A 21,993-nucleotide genomic window follows, 5' to 3' on the forward strand; every position below is an offset into this window, starting at 1 on the left:
AGGTTGCAGCTGACAGGCTCCGCTTTGGTGGCCCTGGTGCTGTCCTGGCAAGCCGTGGGTCTGAGATCGCAAGGGTGGCACGAGGGAATGAAGGCAGCTGGGCCTTGCCGGTATTGACGGAGCTGGCTGGGCCTCCTTGCCAGATATGGGTGGGCTGTTGCGTTTTCAAAGCTGTACTTGCTGCTCGAAAATGCGGCAGATAATTATTCCCTGAGGCTTCCAGACTAATACGATTTTTCATTTCCATTCTAATAAAAACAGTTCCCAGCAGCATACTGCCCAGTAGATCAGCCATTTTGGATAGGTGTACCTGCAGAAATGCGATTGCCTTTAGTACTGTGATGAGTGTTCTGATTGGGTTGAGAGGTGCGCCTTATGTTAGTTTTCAAATCATGTGCTCACCTTGCTGGACTATTTGCTACAGTTTGTGATTCAAGTTGATGGCCCTACATGCAGAAATTCCACACGGTGGGCTGGCCCGGGTGACGTGGACGCTCAGGTCTCTACGGTGCACTGTGTGAAGGCTCTTGTGGTGTTGGCGGTGCGCCTTCGGCTGGATGACGGCATGCACTAGCACTGCCAGATGACACGGCGTGTTTTCGACACAGATTGTGCCCAGGCAGATGCTTTTGTTGCAGCATCACCTGACACTTGCGTGAGTTCTCTGTGATTGCTTCGTTAATCTCCCTCTGAGTTGTCTGCACCATTCTTAGATGCAGGGCGTTTGAGTGTACGTGCTGCTCTGCATCACGTGTTTTACTCCCCGCCCTTGCCTTGATCTAATTTGTTCTAGTTCCACTTCTGTCCCAGACAACCTGACCTATAAAGCCTTCCCTGTCACCTGATGAACCCCTGCGTGTGTTCTAGTACATCGTGTTGCAAAGAGGCGTGACCTGTGCTGAACTGTGCTGATCTCATGGCCTGCAGACGTGTACTAGTTACATTTGACTTACCCGGAGCATTTGGGCATCACTACGGTGACTAAACGTCCCGCTTTTGCCAGGACAGACCTGATTTTTTGCCCTCAGTCGCGGTGTCCCGAGACTTCTTTTGCATAAAAACCCTGCCTGGGGGTGGGTGGCAGTGGGGGGGGGGGATGGGTGCACACTGATATGATATGGCTTTTATAACGCGCCTATACACAAGTGTTTCAGGACACAACGAGGCAAAGGAGGGGAACAGAGGGCAAGACAGTGATCTTACTAGGTCAGGTGACATTGAGATTGTGCAAGTGCAGGAGGGGGACGGGTAAAGTGCGAGGGTAAGTGGGAGGGGGCAGTGCAGTGCATAGGATAACAGTTAAATAATAAAGACAATAAATAAAAAGTGCGGCCAGCTGGTGGCAAGTGCTGGTAGGGGCTGTAGGGATACAGAAACAGTCCCTGAGTGCAAGGGTCGCAAGGGGGGCAGTGCAGGTGTGTAACTGGTGGGGGTGGGGGACCTGGGCCGGAGATCAGAGGGTAGTCAGGTAACCAGTGCAGTTTCAGTTTAAGTCAGGGGATCAGCAGGGGAGAGGAGGAAAGAAAGCAGAAGCAAAGAGGAAGGTCTTGAGGTGCTTCTGGAACCAGAGATGGTTCTCTTCAAGTTTCAGGGAGGCAGGGAGGCTGTTCAAGAGGGAGGGCCCAGCAGAAGAGAGAGATCTACCACCAACTCGTTGCTTGGAGAAGCGACTGACCCTGAGGGAGTTGGAGGCAGATGAGCGAAGAGCTTGAGAAGGGAGTTATTTAGGAAGAGAGAGTTGAAGGTATTGAGGCCCCAGGCCTCAAAAGGCCTTGTGGACAATGCAGAGGGTTTTGAATATAATCCTCGCTGCCACTGGGAGCCAGTGCAGAGATTTCAGTCCTGGAGAGATACAATCCCTGGGCTTGAGGCCAAGGACAAGTGTTGCAGTCCTGTTTTGGATGAGTTGCAGAGGGCGGAGAGTAGAGGCAGGCAGATTTAGAAAGAGGCTGTTGCAGTAGTCCAGCCTAGAGAGAATCAGAGCTCTGGAAACAGTAAGCTTCTGGGGGAAGGAGACGAAAGGTAGAATACCTCTGAGGAGGTGCAGCTGGTAGCGTGATTTTTTAGAGACATCAGAGATGTGGGGAGAGAAGGAAAGTGTGAAGTCGAAACTTTTGCGGTTTTGCTTGGAATCTGCTGCCGTCGGCCTAGCTCCGCCGCTAGATGAATCCACAAGCATTTGCATAGCTTACAACAGCAGTGCACTTGCTTGTGACAAGTCCATTCCTCCTCCTTAGGACGGGCTTCCTCTAAAGTAGTGGTCTTCAAACTTTTTGGCCTGGGCCCCCCTGAGCAAAAATTGGGCAGGCCAGCCCCCCAAAATGCCAAATGGACAGTATGTGGAAATGGCTATGAACTATTGTGCACCGTCACCGCACCCTACTGCCAGTATAGTCCCTGGGCTCCCCCATCACAATCACTGGGCTGCCTCATTCCACTCCTACCCAGTTCCTGGGCTCTCCCCACCCCATCACAGATGCTGGGCTCTCCCCACCCTGCTCCCACCACTATCCCATGGCTCCCACCCATCCTGCTCCCACCACAGTCCCTGGGCTCCCCCCACCCTGTTCGCAACACAGTCCGAGGGCCAGTGGCGGCTGGTGAATTTTTTAAGTGGATGTGCATAAATATTTCCCCCAAAAAATGCTGTAGAGAACGAGCGCAGCGAGAGAGTCGGAACCAATCAAGGGGGGTTCGGGAGTATTCCCTCTGTGAATTCTTTTAAAATAATGGGTTAAAATGTTGCATTGTAGAGCATACTTTAAAGAAAATGGGTAAAAAGCCAAACAGTTTGCAATTAGTGCTGGGGGTCCCAGGGGGCAGGCATGACATTTTTTACTGGACATCTATAATAGATATCCAGTAAAAAGATACCATCCCTGTCCCCTGGGCCCCACAGTGCCTAACACAATCAACATGATTATGTGTGTATGCAAATCGCTGGGGTGCCCAGGGGACTGGGATGGTATCTTGTTACTGGACATCTATCATAGATGTCCAGCAAAAAAATGTCATGCCTGCCCCCTTGGCCCTCCAGCACCAATTGCAAACTGTTTGATTTTTTACCCATTTTTAAAAAAATGCCTTTGTTGTACAACCCTCCTTACCCACTCTACCCCCCACTCACCAAAATCAGCTCAACGGACCAAAACAAACACACACACATACCTTCACACAGCAATCACTCTATCATTCACACGAGCACCCATCACCATACACTCACTCATAACACAAGCATACACACATCCATACACATATTTAAATACAAAATAAATTAACATAAACAGACCTTCTGCAGGGGCCTGCACATGGGTGCTCAAACAACCCGCTCCAAGCTGCTCTGTCTGTATGTGCGAGGACGGGCAGGATCTCCCCCTCGCACATACAGACATGCAGTGCCCCAGCCACCATTTCCAATGAGCTTTGCAAGGCTGGCGAAGCAAAACATCCCCAGCCTTGCATGGCTCAGTGAGCAGGTGCGGCTGGGAAACTGAACTGAACTGTCAAAGGGAACAGGGTTTCTCTTTGACAGTTCAGCCAGCCCAGGAGCACTCCCTCAGCTGGAAAAAGCAGCTGAGGTAGTGCTCAGTTCACTGGGCTGGCTCCTTGGCTTTCCATAATGGGTGAGGGGTCCACTGAGTGGATGCCCCCTCGCCCATTATGGATGAGCCGCTATGCTCAGACTGGCCTATAGGGCAATGCCTGTACAAAAAATGCAAAATGCTAGCGTGGGCCAGTCAAAATGGGCCACTTTTTTGGCCAGTGTGGGCCAGTTTGATGAGTTACTTCACTATACAGCTAGTAATTGTGACCATTGTTGCTGAATAAATATTCTTTAAATATCACAATTTGCTTACATTCTAACAAGAAACACCCCCTTGGGTTATTTAACAGTCTGTGGCTAAAGGAATGAATATCCAATTGCAATTGCAGGCCACTTTTTCATTGGTACCTGAGACAGTTTCATGCTGGGCTCTCGCTTCCCCCACTCCCCAGGATGCAGTCATGCTCCCCTGTGGGGGCACGCCCCAGAGTTTGAAGACCTCTGCTCTAAATTCATCCAGGATACGTGGGGATCGGGCCAGAAACAGTTGATCCCACGAGAGCCAGGTCACCTGGATGACGTTAGAGGAAGCACGTCACAATGCTGTCACTGGCCCAGCAGCTTTTAAAGGAGGCAGGTTGAGGTGCGCCTTACATCCTATTTCCTGTGTCCTGGACACTGACATCCGTGGACTGCTGTCCGACTGCTTGTGATCCAACCCTGCCCTGCCCTGGTGGGCCACCACAGCAACTGCTGTGCACGCTCTTCTCCGGCAAGGCTCAGCCTATTTTTCTTGCCTTCCTCATCATTGAACATTCAACTTTTGGGGGTTGTTAGCAATTTTTTTTGCATTTTCATTTTTACTGTTTTTATAATGGATGCATGGTCTTTGCAATAAAATCATAGCTCTCTTTTGATTACTAGAAACCATGCCAGTTATTAAAATTCTAAGCAATAAATATTGCCCTAACCCTTTGAGGTGTGTTACTTTTCTACCATTCAATGATACGAGGGAGTCAGCAGTTGTTAATAAACTATATGCAGAAAATCTGTATTTATTTTGGCCAGGCTTTTATTAATTTTACATTCAAATACTGGAGGGTGCAAAATAACCGCATTCTCAAAAACTGCAATGCCAACATGCCCTGTTCAGGTTGTTCCCCAAAAGTATAGTATCAAAACACAAAACACAGTTCCACAAGATGAGTGGTTCTACAATGTAGAGTTTAATCAAAGGCCCAAACAAACATAACTGAATGTCCCGACGGAAAAATGACAGCCTTAAAAAAAACGTGCACACTGAAAACCAATTAATGCAGACTGTGTGTGTTTCTGCAAGTAACACAAGGAAGAGTTTTGATGAAATGGAAAGGCTCTGCGAATGACCTAGCATTGGAAATCAAAAGGTCTATCTTTCTTTTTTTAAATTTGTTTTGATCATATTAGACCTTTACAAAACAGACTTTAACAGCTCTAAACAATAAAAAAAAGAAAGATATGACTCAGACACTTATAACCCTCCTTAAAATACAATCAAAAAGTTACAGTTTTCAAAAATATCTAAGGCCTATCTTTCATTATAAAAGGAAAGGTTGAACTGAAAAGCAGGCTTCATTTGCATTTGCAAGAAAATTCCAAGGCCCCTTTTACAAGAAAAGCAGGGGTTTCAAACACTGAACCCAAAATGGCTTTGCATGTGCGTTTTGCAGTTTTTAAATCAAGACATGAGAAAAATGTTCCCCTGCTCAAATAAAGATATCAGGGAAAAGACTTGCTGTGTGTTGACAAGATTCAATGTATTAAAATAGATACTATGCTTTGCAGGCAAAATACCAGCAACAATTGAAAAAGGATATTTTGTTTCCATAGGCCTGAGAAAGACCCTGTTTCTAGTTGTTGGGCAGATTTCAAGGCTTGCCTGGCTCCTTATCTGGAAGGGAAAACTCCAAGCTGATGTACACTCTAAGTATTTACGACAGGGCCAGATCAACACAGACCGAGCCCTGGATGGTAAAAATACCAAGAAATATAAGGTTTTGAGATCAGAATTGTGGTCAACTTCAGATAACAGAACAAAGAGCCAGATGTCAGCATGGCCACATGGCATCACAGGACAAAGGTGAACTGCCTGCTGCATGATAAGAATCTCCTCAGCCCACCAACCTTCAAACAACAAAGAGTAAAATGACTTTTACCATGGCCGTAAACAAACATTCAGTCCAGGAGGCACTGGTCACATGCTTGCCAAGCAATGAAACTGGCCTGGAGAAAAGAGAGCTAAGATTTGCATACATGTGAAGATTTCCCATTAGTTTAAATGGACTATCATAACAAGTTATTTTCTCAGCAACTATAAGTTCCATTGCGTTATTCATCTGTCATTTGAAAACCAGTAACAAGCTGCTTATTCTGATGTTAATTTGATCCACATGCGATTTTTTGAAATCATGTTATCACCCAAATGCCGTTTCTGGCTGTCTTGAAAATGTTCCAAATTTAAGAATTGATGAGCTGCTGGATTATACAATTAGGCAATTTTGTATAAACAGAAAAAAATTGTCACATTCTCATACAACATGGTGCAAACACAGCTGTCATTTTATCAAATCCCGATGATTAGCTGAAGCGGAATATGTATATATATATATATTATATATATATATATATATATATGTCATGGCATTTATTAGTAAATTACAAACTATTGCCATGTAGGTATTTTTTGTGGTAAAACTGGACATTGAAAAAATGGGAATTTCAAAAGGGAGTTTCAATATTTCTATTCTAGACTCCTGAACCAATACTTAGAGAGGAGCCGGACTTGGGGGTTGGTGAAAAATGTGAATGTCCAATCCTGGTTGCAAAATCATAAGTTTGCACCACCTAATGTTCACTTTCCATGGAGGGGGGGCCTAAAGAAAAAAAGGTCTTACACTATGGAGGAGGGACAGCTGCCAAAATCAACAAAGAAAATCTGCTGAAGTTACATCTGGGTGGACATTTTGGAAGTGGGCTGGAGATGTCTATTGCTGAGGAGACTAGAAAACAGTGGCTGCGAGACTTCCCTGCAACCATAGAGGGAGTAGTGCAGTGGAATTCCAATTATACTGAAGTGCTGACAAGAATCCTGTTTTTCCCTAAGAGCGAAGCCCTGCCCAGTCTCCATGAGTGTCAAGCCTAGAGATTTCCAAAAGTAAGTATATTGTCCAACATAATGTCAGCATGGGGATCTATTTAATTAACCCATTCCCTTTCATAGTGGGTTCTTTCCCATTAGTGGGTGGTGGGTTGGGTAAAATTGTGTAGACCCTTGGCATATTTGACTGTTTGTTAATTGAATTAACTCCCAAATAGATTGACGCAGGGGGGAGCTTGGAAGAATTCAAAACTTTCCCCCTCCCTCCTACCGGGAAGATCCAAGGTAGTCATTTAAAATAATTGGGGTGCCTTGATTTTCCTAAAAGAAAAATGCCCAACTGAACCCCTTACAAAAACGTGTTTTTCACCAAAAGATATACTTGACACCAAAATGAAATTGATAATTGTCACCATTCCCAAACCTCGCCATTCAAACCAAAAGATACTTGTCCCTAAAATGAAAATTCCCAATTGAAACCCATTACCAAAAAGTGCTTTTAAACAATAGGTATTCTTATGTTATAAATGAAATTACCAATTGTCACCTCTCTTTCAACATTGTATTTAACCAAGGGGTGGCCTTGGCGCCACAAAAGAAAATTCTAAACCGCCCAACTGCCCCAACACAGGCCTTTAAGTGAAGGGTGGTCTGAAAAACCAAAGTTCATAATCATCCCCATTTTACTGTACAACTTCCTCAACATGGCCTTTAAGTGAGGGGGTCTGTAAAACAAAACTTCTAAATTGCCCCCACCCACTAGACCTGGCCTTTGAACAGAAGGGTGCTGCATGGCATTGATGCTTGGGTTTTTGGGGAGAGGTGCTTTGCAAAAGTGAGATCTCATGTATCCAACACTGAACGTGTGATGTATGTTTTGTTTTTAAATCAACCCTGTGTCTATTCGTCAGCTACATTTGGGTTCAATATTTGCCACAAGCATTTTTACACCATCTTCTGCAACAAAGGTTTCTCCATTTGAGCTTAAGACCGGGCAAACATGGTTTTACCTCAGCATCTGCTCTACAGAATTTGGGAGCAGACACTGATAAATGCGTCCATCTAAAAAGATGCATCGAAAATAAAAGCATTGAAATTCTATGTTTTACATTAAAAGTACATATCCATCGAAAACCTTTCCATCAAATGGATATATACTTTTAAATGCAAAAGATAGCCTTTCGATGCATTTATTTTCTACATTAAAACGTTACATGGAGCTGTCCAATGCTGAAATTTCGGCACTGGTCAGCTCCTTGTAACATTTTAATGTGTTTTTGTATTTTGGGGGTCCCCCCTCCAGTCTCCTAACCCCCACGCCCATCCTCCTTAACCCTAACCCTAACACCAACCTAACCCTTAATGTAACCCTTAATCTAACCCTTAATCTAACCCTAAATCTAACCCTAGCCCCAACTCTAACCCCTAACCCTAATCTAACCCTTAATCTCACCCTAACTCCAACCCTAACCTAACCCTTAATCTAACCCTTAAGATAACCCTAAATCTGACCCGAAATCTAACCCTAGCCCCAACCCTAACACCTAACACTAACCCCAACCCTAACCCTCCACCTAACCCTTTTCATCGAAATTAACCATTGAAAATTATTCAATGAATATGCTTTTCGATGGAAAAGCAATTCAATGAATAATTTACGATGGAAAGGTATTCGATGGAAAGACCAGATACCCTCATTAATACATTGAAAATTTAAGGAAGCACCTTCAGCATGCTTTCACCTATGCTCAGCCCAATTTGGAAAAGTCAACTGAAGGGATGAAAGCATATTATGATCTAAAGACCACCAGGAAGGAGTAAAAGGTAGATGACATGGTTTACCTGCACAATGTTCAAAGGAATCAGACCAAGGAGCGGAAACGTCTTCCATCTTGGTGTGGTGTCTCTGAAATTGTAGATAAAATGTCACCTGTTGCCTTGAAGATCTGCATCCCAAAAGGAGAACAGACAGAAGAAAAATGGGTCAACATCAATCAGTAGAAAAGCTGTAATCCCAGACAAGCTTTTTATGACTGATTTGAGGAGCCAAATGAAAGTCGAGCTGGTGTACCATCCGAGGAGTAAAAGGAAAGGGTGAAAACCCTGGATGGAGACTTATGACAGGTGAGTAGTGTGATAAACCTGAAGGTGTCTCCCTAGCTAGTCCCCGGGGATCTGTCATCCAGGTGGCCAGGACACGGCCATCGCTATTGGATCCAGTTCCTGGGGGTGGACCAGTGAGGGAGGATCACCTGGATGGGGGTCCTCGGGGAATGGGAGTGGGACACCGACGGGTGAGACAAAGTATGCCCCTTCTTTCAACACCTTTTCCCCATCCTACCACGTAGGACATTCAAAACCACAGCCCCCCCTTTTCCTACATGAACACTTTCGCACAACATGAAAGACAACGGACTAACACCAGAGTGTTTACCTGACACGTCCTAATACAAGGGTCAGGCAAAGTCAGGCAATTGATCAGAACCACACACACTCGATGGCCCTTTCCTTTCCCCACAAGGATAAAAAGGGGAGCACGAGAGCACAGTATGAGCAAGACATACTGCATGACGAGACAGCTATCAAGGCACGGCAGCTCAAGAGGAGGAGAAAGAAGGCGCGAACCAAGAGGATGACAAGAGGCTACCTTGCCCTTTCCAAGCAAGGCCCATGAGACTTCCATAGAAGGAACCGTAAGACTGCAAACAATAGCTCAAGTGTGTTGCAGCAGATGGCAGTGGTACACGGAGCGTGCCTATGCAGATAAGCAGGACCAAGGGAGACTCCTGCTACCGTGGTACCGGCCTTGACTCCAGATACAAAGAAGGCGAAGTAGTTCATCACAGCCGGTGAGTTGAGGGGAGAGTCGATAAAGCACCCAAACTGTGTTGAATGAAAGTAGCAAAGTTCAAAGAACTGTGAAATGTTACGGGAAGACCAGCTGCAGAGGGGAGAGGTGATCCTGTGTGGCATGAAGCTGTTAATACCAGAAGCCATAGGGTAGCCGCCAAGACAGGTCAAAGTTATCATACAGGGGTCGAGCCAAATCCCTGTACAGTCAAAATAATTTGACCGACAAACCATTGAAACGTAAGAGAAGGGAATCCTACATCAAGATAAAGGGAAGGGAATTGTAAAGTGACAAGAGTGAACCTGGCGGAGGGATGCCAATAAAGAGGGGCGAAGTCTAAAGTCACAAGAAACAGTGTGTTGACAAAAAGGAACCTGGTAGAGGCATGGCCACAGAGGACTGTATGACTGTATAAAAAGGCATTTTTTAAATTTATTTTTATTTGATTTAGTTGAAAAAAACGACTTTACAAATATGTTTGCATGTGAAATTAAAATGTTTCCCTTTACAATTTGAACAAAAGTAATGAAACGTATCGCAATGAAAATGGCCATTTTGTATACATTTAAAGAACCAATCTATCTAAATCACCTAATAAAATACTATAAAATTTAAAAAGTAATCTACATACATTCATATACTCTTTAAAATACAACCATTTTCCACAATCTAAAATATAGTGCAAATTATATCTACATCAACACTCATAAAATGTCTTCCAATATCTACCTTCTATTTGCACCCAATTTGGCTGTTCTTTCAGGGTTTTACATGTTGCATCATATCTAATGGTTGGCACCACCTTTTGCCGGTAATATGTTATTATAGGATTACTAGTGAATTTCCCATATTTTCTTTGGATTAGTTTAGCTTGTGAGCAGAGCATATTCATTTTACCCTTAATTTCATCTTTATAGGGATCATCTATATTTGAATCATTTACATTCACTCTGAGATACTTTAATTGTTTTACCACTTTTACTGTCTCCCCATTGATGTTCCACCTTTTCTCGAGTTTCCTTTTAGACAATTGATTACCACCAATGATCATAATGTTGGATTTTCCTGAATTAATCTGTAAATTATTTTCTTTTGCATGGATTTCCATTGCTTGTATCATACAATTTACTCCTAATGATGTCTGATCAACAATGATCAGATTGTCCGCATACAACATGTATTTGATCTGTATCCGATTTAATCTGGGAGGATTAGACTGTATTTTATTAAAGTCGTTTTTTATTCCACTAATGTAAAAATTTAAAAGTGTAGCAGCTAGTAAACACCCTTGCTTTAAACCCACATTAGTTTCAATTTCTTTTGTAAGCAGTCCCTCTCATTCAGTTTGACTTGAACAGTGGTTCCTGTGTATATAGTTGCTGTATTGAATTAATCATATACTCAGGACAGTCTGCAATTTTCAATTTTTCCCACAGCAGAGGTCTGGATACCATGTTGAATGCTTGACGGTAGTCTATGAAAGCTATATACATTTTCTTTTTTTGTATTGCCTGGTTTTTTAAAGTCTGTAATATATGCAAATTTGGTAATATTGCTATTCCAATTACAGAACCCGCTTGGCAACGGTCTAATAATATGTTTACCTTTAACCACGTCTTTAAATCCTCCAAAATGATCTTCAGATACATTTTTCCTGCTGCGTCCATTATAGCCAGCAGTCTATAATTTTCAGGTACCAAGCAATTACCTTTTTTTATATACGGGTATATCAAACCCATCTTCTGTATGTGCCGAAAATTTGGAACAACATTTTTGCCCATTTTCCAGGATGTCTTTTCATAATAGCGTTCGATATGCCATCTGGACCAGGGGCTCTGGATGTACTCAATTTTCCAATTATCCTTTCTATATTTTCTACTTCAATATCAAGTTTGTTTTCTGCCTCAGGGATCTTCTTTAGTTGTTGATGTATAATGGAGGACTGAAAAAATAGTTTCTTAAAGTGTTTTATTCAGTCTTCTTCACCTATTGTATTTATTATGTTCAGCTTAGACCCTGTTCCTGACGCATCTTTAAGCAAGCACCAAATCTGGGCACTTAATTTCTTACTAATCACACTCAACATGCTCTCCCCTTCTGATTGTTTCTTCATAAATCTATATTGTCTCATTTGATTTCTATATTTAATTTTTATTAGTCTTATTTGTTTATCAAGGTTGCTTGGTTTTTTAGATATTAGATTTCTAATATTTTTTCTTTTTTGCCTTTTCTTATCCAGTATTATCGGGTCATAGGTGATCTCCCTACATCCTATGGTTTTCAACTTGGTTTTTTTGTGGGCCTTCAAATTTATGCAGCACTTCAATATATTGTTTCTCTGGAAGCACCATGATCTTGCCTAATAATTTTTCAAATTTCGGTTCAGACCATTTTTTTCGATTCAGTCCTTGATTAACTTGTAGATCATTCTCATGATACATTTCCTTATACTGGTTATTAGCAATATTACATGTCATGTCCAGTATATTATGATCGCTTAGGTCACTAGCAATAATTTTAAAGTCTATTATTGTTGTTAGTGACTGTCTTGAAATAAACACATAATCAATGACGGCTGTAGAAAGTCCTCTCTTCCATGTCGTGTTAGGTGGATCATCTCCATTTAGCATAATCATATTTCAGGTTTCCATCAGAGTTTGCAATTTTCCAGCTCGTTTGGATAGTATTTTCATACTAGTCTTAATACAATGGGTGTTTAAGTCACCAGCTATTATAGTCATGGTAATACTAGGGTCAGTGTCTATTTCATATAAGAATTCTGCAATAATATTAAAAAATGTATCATCTGTGATTTACGAAGGGGTTCCAATATGAAATAATGATGGAAATTATTATTTGTGGATTCTCTATTTCGTATTTAATAAGTTGCAGTCCTGGGTGTGGGTTATTCCACTGATATATTTTACATGGAACAGACATCTTTAGGGTGGCCATTGGTCCCATCATTGGTCGACCTCTTTTCTGTTTAACAGCAGGGAGCCAGCATAACTGTCGATTAGGCCATAACGGTTCAACAGTCAGCCAGGTTTCCGGTAGCAATACTAGATCAAACTCATTAAGACATTAAGATTTGTGTATGCAAGGAAAGTCATAGTCAAACCGGCAGAGGGAGGCTGAGATTCGAGAGGGGTCGGGGCCCGCAAGAGGGGGACCATGGGGTGAAAAATCATCACCCTAAATTCTACAAGGAAACAAACTTTCTGTTAATCGGAAAGCTTCAGGTCTTCAAAGGCAAGAGACTTTTATTGAAAAGAGATTTAACCATCGAAGAACCTGATAGCTGGTACGAAACTGTCGGCTCGCTCTGGTAGAGCTTGAGTGTGCGCTGTGCTCAGAAGACCCACTTTGTCTGTACTCAAAACGTGGGGAAGGGAGACCCCTGGCATTCACAACCTGACATATTATTTGTAAACACTTTTTTCTTTATTGAAACCCTTATCCCACACTCTTTCTATATTTAGTTGTAAGGATTGGCAACCATTTTTTCTTAGTATAGGCCCTTTATTTTGACAAGATGCCACAAGGAGTGCCTTATTTTTCATTTCATGGTCGAAGCTTGCTCCCATCTTAGATTTAGGTTTAGCTTAGGCATTTTCCAACCTGCATACTGTTTAGATAAACCCCCTTGAATCGTGAGCACTCGTGTCTGTCTTTACTGTTGCCACCATGAGTTCCTTACAGCAGTTAATTAATATGATTTGGAAATGTTAAGAAGAAATATGTTATGTTGATGGTCTGAAATGTTATATCTATTTCTATGGAATGATTTTTCTCTCCGAATGCAATGTTATATCTTGTAGGGAAATATGTTGTGTAAAAAGTACTAAACCTTTCTTTTTTTTCTATTGCTAGATAACTGACTTCCTTCACTTCCAGCCTGGGGGCAGGATGGGATTCTGGGGAGGACCGCAGGAAGAAGGATGGAAGGGGGTTCTGCTGTACACCCCCAACCCAAAGACAAGGGTGGAGGCCGGAACACCCACTCCTAAGGAAGGAGAAGGAGGGGGTTCTGTTCCACAACCCCCAATCAAAAAGAGGGAAGTGGAGGCTGGAGTGCCCAATCCCTAAGGAAGGAAATTGAGCTGAATGGGCTGCAACAAAGAGAAACAATATAAAAAGGAAAAAAAAGCACTTTGGAAGAAAACCCCACTTTTCCCTGTGCTCCCCCACGAAATAATAATGGAAGATCCATGGGGCAGGGGGCGTTTGGGGTTTAATCCAAGACCCAAACAAACATAACTGAAAGGCCTGCTGTAAAAATGACCTGCCAGCCTTCAAAAAAACTTCCACACTGAAAATGAGCCTATAAATGCAGACTGCATGTGTTTCTGCCAGTAACACAAGGAAGAGTCATGATAAAATGGAAAGGCTATGTGAATGGCCAAACATTGGAAATCAAAAGGCCTATCTTTCATTACAAAAGGAAAGTTCGAACTGAAAAGCAGCCTTTAATTCACATTTGCAAGAGAAAATCCAAGGCCCCTTTTACATGAAAAGCAGGGTTTTCAAACACTGAAATTACTTTGCATCTGTGTTTTGCAGTTTTTAAATCAAGACTTGAGAAAAATGTTCCCCATCTAAAATAAAGATATCAGGGCAAATACTTGGTGTGTGTTGATGAGATGCAATGTATTAAAATAGATAATATGCTTCAAAGGCAAAATACCGGCAACAAGTGAAAAAGGCTATTTTGTTTCGATATGCCCAAGACAGGACAGACACTGTTGCTTTTTGTTGGGCAGATTTTAAGGCCTTCCTTGCTCCTTATCTGGAAGGGAAGTCTCAAAGTTGATGTACACACATAGACCCAGCGCTGGATGGGGAAAAATACCATGAAATATAATGTTTTGAGATCAAAATTGTGATCAACTTCAGATAACAAAATGTTGGGCCAGATGTCCTCATGGCATCACAGGGCAAAGGTGAACTGTCTGCTGCATGATAAGGATCTCCGCAGCCCACCAACTTTCAAACAACAAGGAGGCTACAGGCTTGTACCTATGCTGTAAAAACAATCATTCACTCCAGGAGGCTCTGATCACATGCTTGCCAAGAAATGAAACTGGTCTGGAGAAATTAGAGCTATGCTTTGCATACATATGACGATTTCCCATTAGTTTAAATGGACTATCATAACTAGTGATCTTCTCAGCAACAATAATTCACACTGCGTCCATTGATCTGTCACTTGAAAGCCAGTAACAAGCAGGTTATTCTGATATACATTTAATCCACATGCGATTTTTGGAAATCATGTTATGACCTGAATTATTTTTCTGGCTGCCCGGAATATGTCCCGAATTTAAGAATTGGTGAGTTGATGGGAATAAATGAGGTATCTGGAGATTAAATTGCATGTTCAGAACTACTATACTTTCTGTATAAATGGCAAAAAATTGCCACAGGTCCGTGCAACATGGTGCAAACATTGATGTAATTTTAAGAAAATCCCCCATTATTAGCTGAAGCTAAATATATATAGTAAATTACAATTTTGCCGTGTAGGTATTTTTTGGGGTAAAACTGGACATTAAAAAAATGGGAATTTCAAATGGGAGTTGGAATATTTCTGTGCTAGACTGCTGAACCAATCCTTAGAGAGGGGCTGTACTTGGGGGTTGCAGAGAAATGTGTATGTCCAATCCTGGTTGCGAGACAAAAAGCTAGCACCGTCCCATGTTCACTTTCCATGGGAGGGGCTTAAAGAATAAAAAGGTCTTGCACTATGAAAGAGGAACATCTGCCAAAAATCACCAAAGGAGATCTGCTGAAATTGCATCTGGGTGGAAATATTGGAAGAGGGGTGGAGCTGTCTATTGCTGGGGAGACTAGAAAACATAGGCTGTGAGACTTCCCTAGAACCATAGAGGAAGGATTGCAGTGGAATTCCATTGACAGAAGTGCTGGCCAGCATTCTGTTTTTTCCTAAGAGTGAAGCCCTACTCAGTCTTCTCGAGTGCTGAGCCCAGAGTTTTCCAAAAGTAAGTAGATTGTCCCAAGAAAATGTCAGTGTGGGGACCTATTAAATTAACCCATTCCCTTTCATAGTGGGTTCTGTTCCATTCGTGGGTGGTGGGGTACAATTGTGTAGACCCTTAGCATATTTGACTGTATATTAATTGAATTAATTCCCAAATAAATTGATGCAGGGGGGGAGCTTAGAAGAATTTCGAAAGTTTCACCCTCTCTCCTAGCGGGAAGATACAAGATAGTAATTTAAAGTAATAGCGTGTCTTGATTTTCCTGTTTACCCCTGACTTCTCTAATAAGAAGGGGTGTCCTTTCCTAAAATGAAAATTCCCAACTGAACCCTTTACCAAAACTTGTTTTTCAGCAAAAGATATACTTGCCACCAGAAAAAAATGGATAATTTTCACCATCCCCAAACCCTGCCTTTCAAACCAAAAGATGCTTGTCCCTAAAACTAAAATTCCCAACTGAAACCCATTCCCAAAACGTGCTTTTAAATAAAAGGTATTCTTATCTTTAAATCTACATTCCCTATTGTCATCACTCTTCCAACATTGTATGTAACCGAAAGGTGTCCTTAGCCCCACAAAAGAACATTCTAAACTGCCCAACTCCACCCAACATGGGCCCTTAGGTCAAGAGTTGTCTTAACAACCAAAATTCATAATCCTCTCCATTTTACTGTCCAACTTCCCTAATACAGGTGTTTAAGTGAGGGCGGGTCTTGGAAAAAACATCTAAATCGTCCCCACTCTCTAGACCTGGCCTATGAACAGAAGGGCGCTGCATGTCATTGATGCTTGAGTTTTTGGGGCTGGGGAGAAGTGCTTTGCAAAAGTGAGACCTCATGTATCAAACACTGAATGTGTGATATATGTCTTGTTTTTAAATCAACCCTGTGTTTATTTGTGAGCTATATTTTTGTGTAATATTTGCCACAGGCATTTTTACAAATCTGTAATTTCAACTGCTAGGATTTTGAGTGCGCAGGGAACTCCATATTTCAAGCCTTTAAGGTGAACTAATTTTCATAAAACAAAATGTGTGCCTATGTTTGACACTAAAAAACGTTCAGCCAGAAATGTGAAGATTATGTTCTGGGATTGTGCCATATTATTATTATTAAAATTCAACATTCAACTGGGTTCATGGGTAAAGAGTTTTGACCAGTTTATTTAGCCTGTGTTCCATGTTTGTGAGACAAAAAGTAAATATAGAAAAAGTAAAAGTGTGTTTTGTAATTGAAGCTGTGATATCTGCCACAAAGACATATATATTTTTTCTATACCCCTGCCTGGTTCTTGGCTCACTGTGGGCACGGGGGTGAGGGGAGAGTTTTATGTGGCTCTATATGAGTCTTCAATAAGGCTAGAGCTAAAAGAAAACTTAAGTGAAGTATAGTAGGGCTCCCTGATTAGGGGAAGGGGAGGAGCTCCCCAGGTTAAGGGTTGAAATTCAATATAATGCCACAAGACACCTGAACATGAACCGAGTATTTTGACAGGAATAATTTGATCTGCCCCCAGGCTCACACTCATTCCTGTGTGAGTCCTATCATTAGTTCAATATCTGTGTTTGTAGTCCCTCTTTGTGTTTATGACCGCTACTGACATATAGTCCTACTTTTGTGTCAGCGACCACAGTGAAACTGTAGTCCCACTTTTATGTTGGTAGCCTACCCCGGTTTATTATTTTGGAAAATCTGGTCACCTTAGACATCACCATCACATGCAGGAGGTATTTCTCACTTACCTGATAGTAGTCTCCCACCAGAGACGGATATCAGCGCCTTCAGTGAGGTGCAGATCCACAGGAATTCCAGCAGATAAAAAACTAGCCAGATATCTGATGTACGTCAAGATGTATAACCTGCACTTGATTTAGTGCATAAACTGGCAAATGGTGCAAGCCCAGGATTCGTGGACAGGATCACAAATGCGAACATAAACAGTAGGAATAAAAAGGCAGAGAGGGGTTCAGAAGTAGAGGAGGGAGGCCAGTAACCAAAAATAAACTAGCCTTTCAGGGTCAGAGTATCAACAGGCAAAACCCAAGCTCAGGCTGCAGAGAAAAGAAGAAGTACACATCCAACAACCTTAAGTAGTACAATTCACTAATCCGACAGTCTGCATCAAATTAACCAATACACAAGAAACAAGAACGCCCTAACATAATAAACTAGAAATAGAGGACATTACGTTTTCCATGACCATAACACATAGGAATGGAAGAAGACTCCATTGCCAATAGTGGCAGCCCATTGGAAAGTTACCGTAGAGAAGAGCCGGCAGACAAAATGAATCAAGCGCAGAGCACTAGAGTACATGCAGCCTCTATCAGCACAGAGGACCAAGGGAGCAGAGTGTGCCAAGTAAGGTCTGCATATGCACCCTAATCGGAAAGGAATAGCGTGCCACATATATCTCTCTATAGCAACTGTATGAGGGTCTGATAGCGGTTGCAGTAGCAGCAGCAGCAGCTGAGAAAGCAATGATTGCTCTAAGAGAAGCGCCTTGGAACAGTAACATGCAGTGCTAAGAAGCTGCACCGTGCGTTTTGGCTCTCTGAGTGGGTGCTTGGACACTCTGATGTAGGTGCATGCGTGGGTAAGATTCTTGCCAGCAGCTCTGGTGTGTACGGGGAGACCTGACAGCCGGGGAACTTTGGCAGAGGATCTTTTCGCAGGTGGTGTGGATGGGTTGGGGGAGAACCAATGTCATACATGCCAACATTATCCTGAACTTCACATTCTGAGACTTGGAGTCCTGGATATAGACCCTGGACTACAAATCCCAGAATGCAAAGTTAAAACCAGAAATGGACCTGTTTCTCCCTGGAATGGGTAACGTTTGCATGTATGCAATATGCAGAAGGCCCGCTGTCGATTCAGCGCTGCCCAAGCCGTGAAAGGACTGCTGCGGGCACTGCCCCCTGCGGTATGCCTAACTCAAGGCACCTTTGGGAGCTTTAGACAAGTTTCGACCACTTCGCTTGTTCTAAGCCTCCACAGGGCATTTCTCTCAATTTACTCAGATATTCTGTTCCCTCTGGGGAAAAACAGGCTGCCATTCTGTATCCAGTCCTTCGATGTTCTGCTTCACCATACCAGCTGTTATCCCTTAGAACCCTTGGCATGTCCCTAGCAACCCCTGGCTCAGGAATTACAGGGACAGCACCAACCCAAACGTCAAGAAGGGTCGGATGATAGCACTGTTTACTGGCTGCAGGTTCCCACCCATGGTTCCTCCCCTAACATCTTTACATTTGAGGCCGCACTATGCATCTGGAGGGGGCGGGTGGTGGGGGAGGCCTGAGCATGCAGGCATATTTGATGCCAACAACTGGGTAATTGTTGTGCACCTTTTATACTGCACCAACCACTGGCGTAGTGGTCTTACGGCGCAGATACCCTGTCCAAGAATATGGCGTACTGTGCCCAGGCCCATGGAAACCAGCCTGTAGTCCATGGAGATGCATGGATGTTTAAGGGACACACAGAACTAGCATACTGGGACGATGCAGTGGGTTTGAGGTAAGCGCATGGAGGTTGCATAAGGAGGAGGGCTTGTGCAGTGGTAGAGAGTGGCTCAAATGGGAAGCGGCTCATGCAAGCGGGAAGCTAGATCTTGTGGTGAGAAGCAATTTTCCTTTGATTGCATTTTGTAGGGCCGTGGAAGGAAGCATTAGAATTAGTGGGAGCTTGAATTTGTGATGGCCCCTGGATGTACTCGAGAAATCTTTCAAGTCTGGAGGTCAGAATTGTCAGGAAGCATTTTTTAGGCACTCGCTGCAAATTTACAGAATATAATCTGTGACTGCGAGGAGAACTACCAGAAGTGACAGAGCCAAGGATTGGCTGTGCAAAGAAGGTGCATTTTGGGGTAACTGGTGCCACAGTGGGGAGACAGACTAGGGACGAGGAAGTGAAAGCTTCCTGCAGGATCCATACTTGCAACACCTCCCCCTGAGGGTCAATTCACTAATGTCAGTTGCGTAATATGTGGGAGCAGTGTGATGTCAGTGCATTGTGAGAGTGTTGCTTTCGTGTGCTTGTACTGTGCAATCCACCGCAGTCACAGGTGTTTGGTAATGCTTTGCAAATTGAATTATACTCCCCAAGGGATGCAGAGATGGGAGGGGAATAAATGCTGGGGCCAGGTCACAAAATAATGCACGTCATGTGTTAAGACTTAGTCTTGTTGCCTAATGTGGTTTATATGCTAATGTTGCTTGTAGAATGTTGGGATGGAATATTATGAGCGGTCTGTGTTGCTAGGCACTAAAGTTGCCAGTTGGGACCTGAGGCTGAATGAACAAGGGGACCTGTGGATGCTTCCCCTACCCATGTATGTAACCTGTTTCCTGTATTCATCTTACCTTTTGTGTCAACACAGTTAAGATCCCTAAAACCTACCCGTGACTTGGTGCACTCATTTTGCCCATAACTTTAAATTCAACATCAGGCTAGCTAATTGAAAACAAAGATTCACTCAAGGACAACCCTCCAGCAGGGCAACTGTCCATTATAAGGACTGTGTGCAGTGACAGTATGGCACCCTTTTGTGTGAAATCGCCCAGTGATGACAGTATCTCTTTTGCTGAGGGATGGTCAAGATTTGAGGCCTTCCTCTACCACATGGATGTGACCAAGCAGTGCAGAAAGGAGACTGGTTGCTGTTCTTCTTCCCTCTAACAGGTTTTATAGAAAGAATTCCTGTTCTTTGTGATTGGTTCAATAATCTCCCTCTGCTCTGTCTGTGCCCTTCTTCGATGCAGGTAGTTGATTGTACGCGCCGCTCCTCTTTCAGATTACGTGCTGTACTCCCAGTCCCCGCCTAGATGTCATCTGTTCTATTTCCACTTCTGTCTGGGATAAACTGGGCTATGCCTCCTCCACTGTCATCTGATTAGGTTGTCACACCTGCACATGTTCTAGTACATCACGGTGACCTGTGCCTGACTAACTGTGCTGATCTCATCACCAGCAGAGATGTACTAGTTATAACTGTTTGCCATCGCTGCACAGTATCACACACAATTTGGACATCAGATACAGGAGGTGTTTCACACTCAACAGGTGGTAGTCACCCACCAGCACAGCATGTCATCAGTTTCCTATCCTTGAGGGTGAATTCACTAGTGTCACTTGTGCAAGATGTGGGAGCAGTGTGAGGTCAGTGCATTGTGATTGTGTTGCTTCCATGTGCTTCTACTGTGATGTCCACCGCTATATTTGGTGATGTAGTAAAGTAGGGGCCATTTGATTATACTCCTGGAGGGAAGCAGAGAAGTTCACTTACAGGGAAATAACTATAGAGGCAAGGTTGTAAAGCAATGCACAGCAAGCTACGGCGGCACATCTGATGGAGTTGTCACTGGTTCCCGGGGGACAACCTCCCGTTATGTGGCCAGAGAAGGGCAGAAGCTACCTGACTCCGACCCTGGGGGTGGCTATCTCCTGGAGGACCACATAGGGGGAGAGCACCCTCAGGGAAATACGGGCGACTCAACAGAAGAGACATGGTATACCTCCCGATCTCTAAGGGATAATGACATCCATGTATTTCCTTCTGATCTATGTATGGCATACTGTGACATAGAACATCCTAGTGAAGGTAACAGAATCACCCATACATATTCTTATGAGAAGAATGGTATGAGGATGAGGGATCGAGTAATGAAGATTACTAAGACCGCAAAGAACAGTGTGAATACTAATTGGTGTGAACATGTGACCACTGCTGGGAGATTCAAAACTGGCAGTGGAAAAGCAAGATGGAGAGAAGGAGAATTCACTGCCATCGTTACGCTCTATGCCTGGCAGTTCCTGCATACTACTAAGTGGCCAGTACACTCTAGGAACGCTGTATGAGAACAGTCACTGACCACTGTGTGCGGCGCTTGCTCTCCTACCCTGCTGTGCCTTGCTGCAACACCACAGTTCCATCTGCTTGAGCCCCAATCTGATTCCGTGTGACCTATCTCGCAGGTATCTCACCTAGGCATCTAGCACTACCATCATGCACGTTAGTGTGCTCCATATACTGTACTACACTCTGGCCCTACAGGCTGCCTCAGCTGCCCAGTTACTCACTGTAATAACTTTCCCCCTATGGGCAAAACTCACTTGATAGTCTGGTTTGTCTCCTATAATGAGCCCTGCAGCCACCACCACAGGTTTACACTGCCCCAGTAACTACATAAACCAATACCTCAATGACCCTGCTCTGTGGTTGGAACACTTCGCAAGGAAACCCACCCCTAACCAACCCTGCTCCCTCTCTCTCAGAAGCAAGAGATTAGGCACTAGATTCCGCCTATGACACACCCGTAGCAATTCCACCAAGCAAACCTTACACACACCACCCTGCTCACCTTCGCTCACCGCTATGTGCAAATTTACTATCACAGGGGTTAAACCACCTCTGAACAAGAGCGCCCTTATCAACGCCAAATCCCTCCCAGCACACA

The 21,993-nt window shown here is 43.4% G+C and overlaps 1 long non-coding RNA gene across 1 annotated transcript in view; it reads left to right on the top strand.

The window, feature by feature from the left end:
* Positions 1-16,667, top strand: part of LOC138580256 (uncharacterized) — a 128,353-nt gene extending 111,686 nt beyond the window's left edge. Inside the window, exon 2 of the long non-coding RNA XR_011304221.1 lies at positions 13,405-16,667. This is a non-coding gene — a long non-coding RNA (uncharacterized lncRNA). The remainder of the gene's footprint in view (positions 1-13,404) is intronic.
* The last annotated feature ends 5,326 nt before the right edge of the window (positions 16,668-21,993 follow it).

Source organism: Ambystoma mexicanum, chromosome 3p (genome assembly GCF_040938575.1).
Source record: "Ambystoma mexicanum isolate Mex_15411 chromosome 3p, UKY_AmexF1_1, whole genome shotgun sequence".
NCBI classification, from domain to species: domain Eukaryota; kingdom Metazoa; phylum Chordata; class Amphibia; order Caudata; family Ambystomatidae; genus Ambystoma; species Ambystoma mexicanum.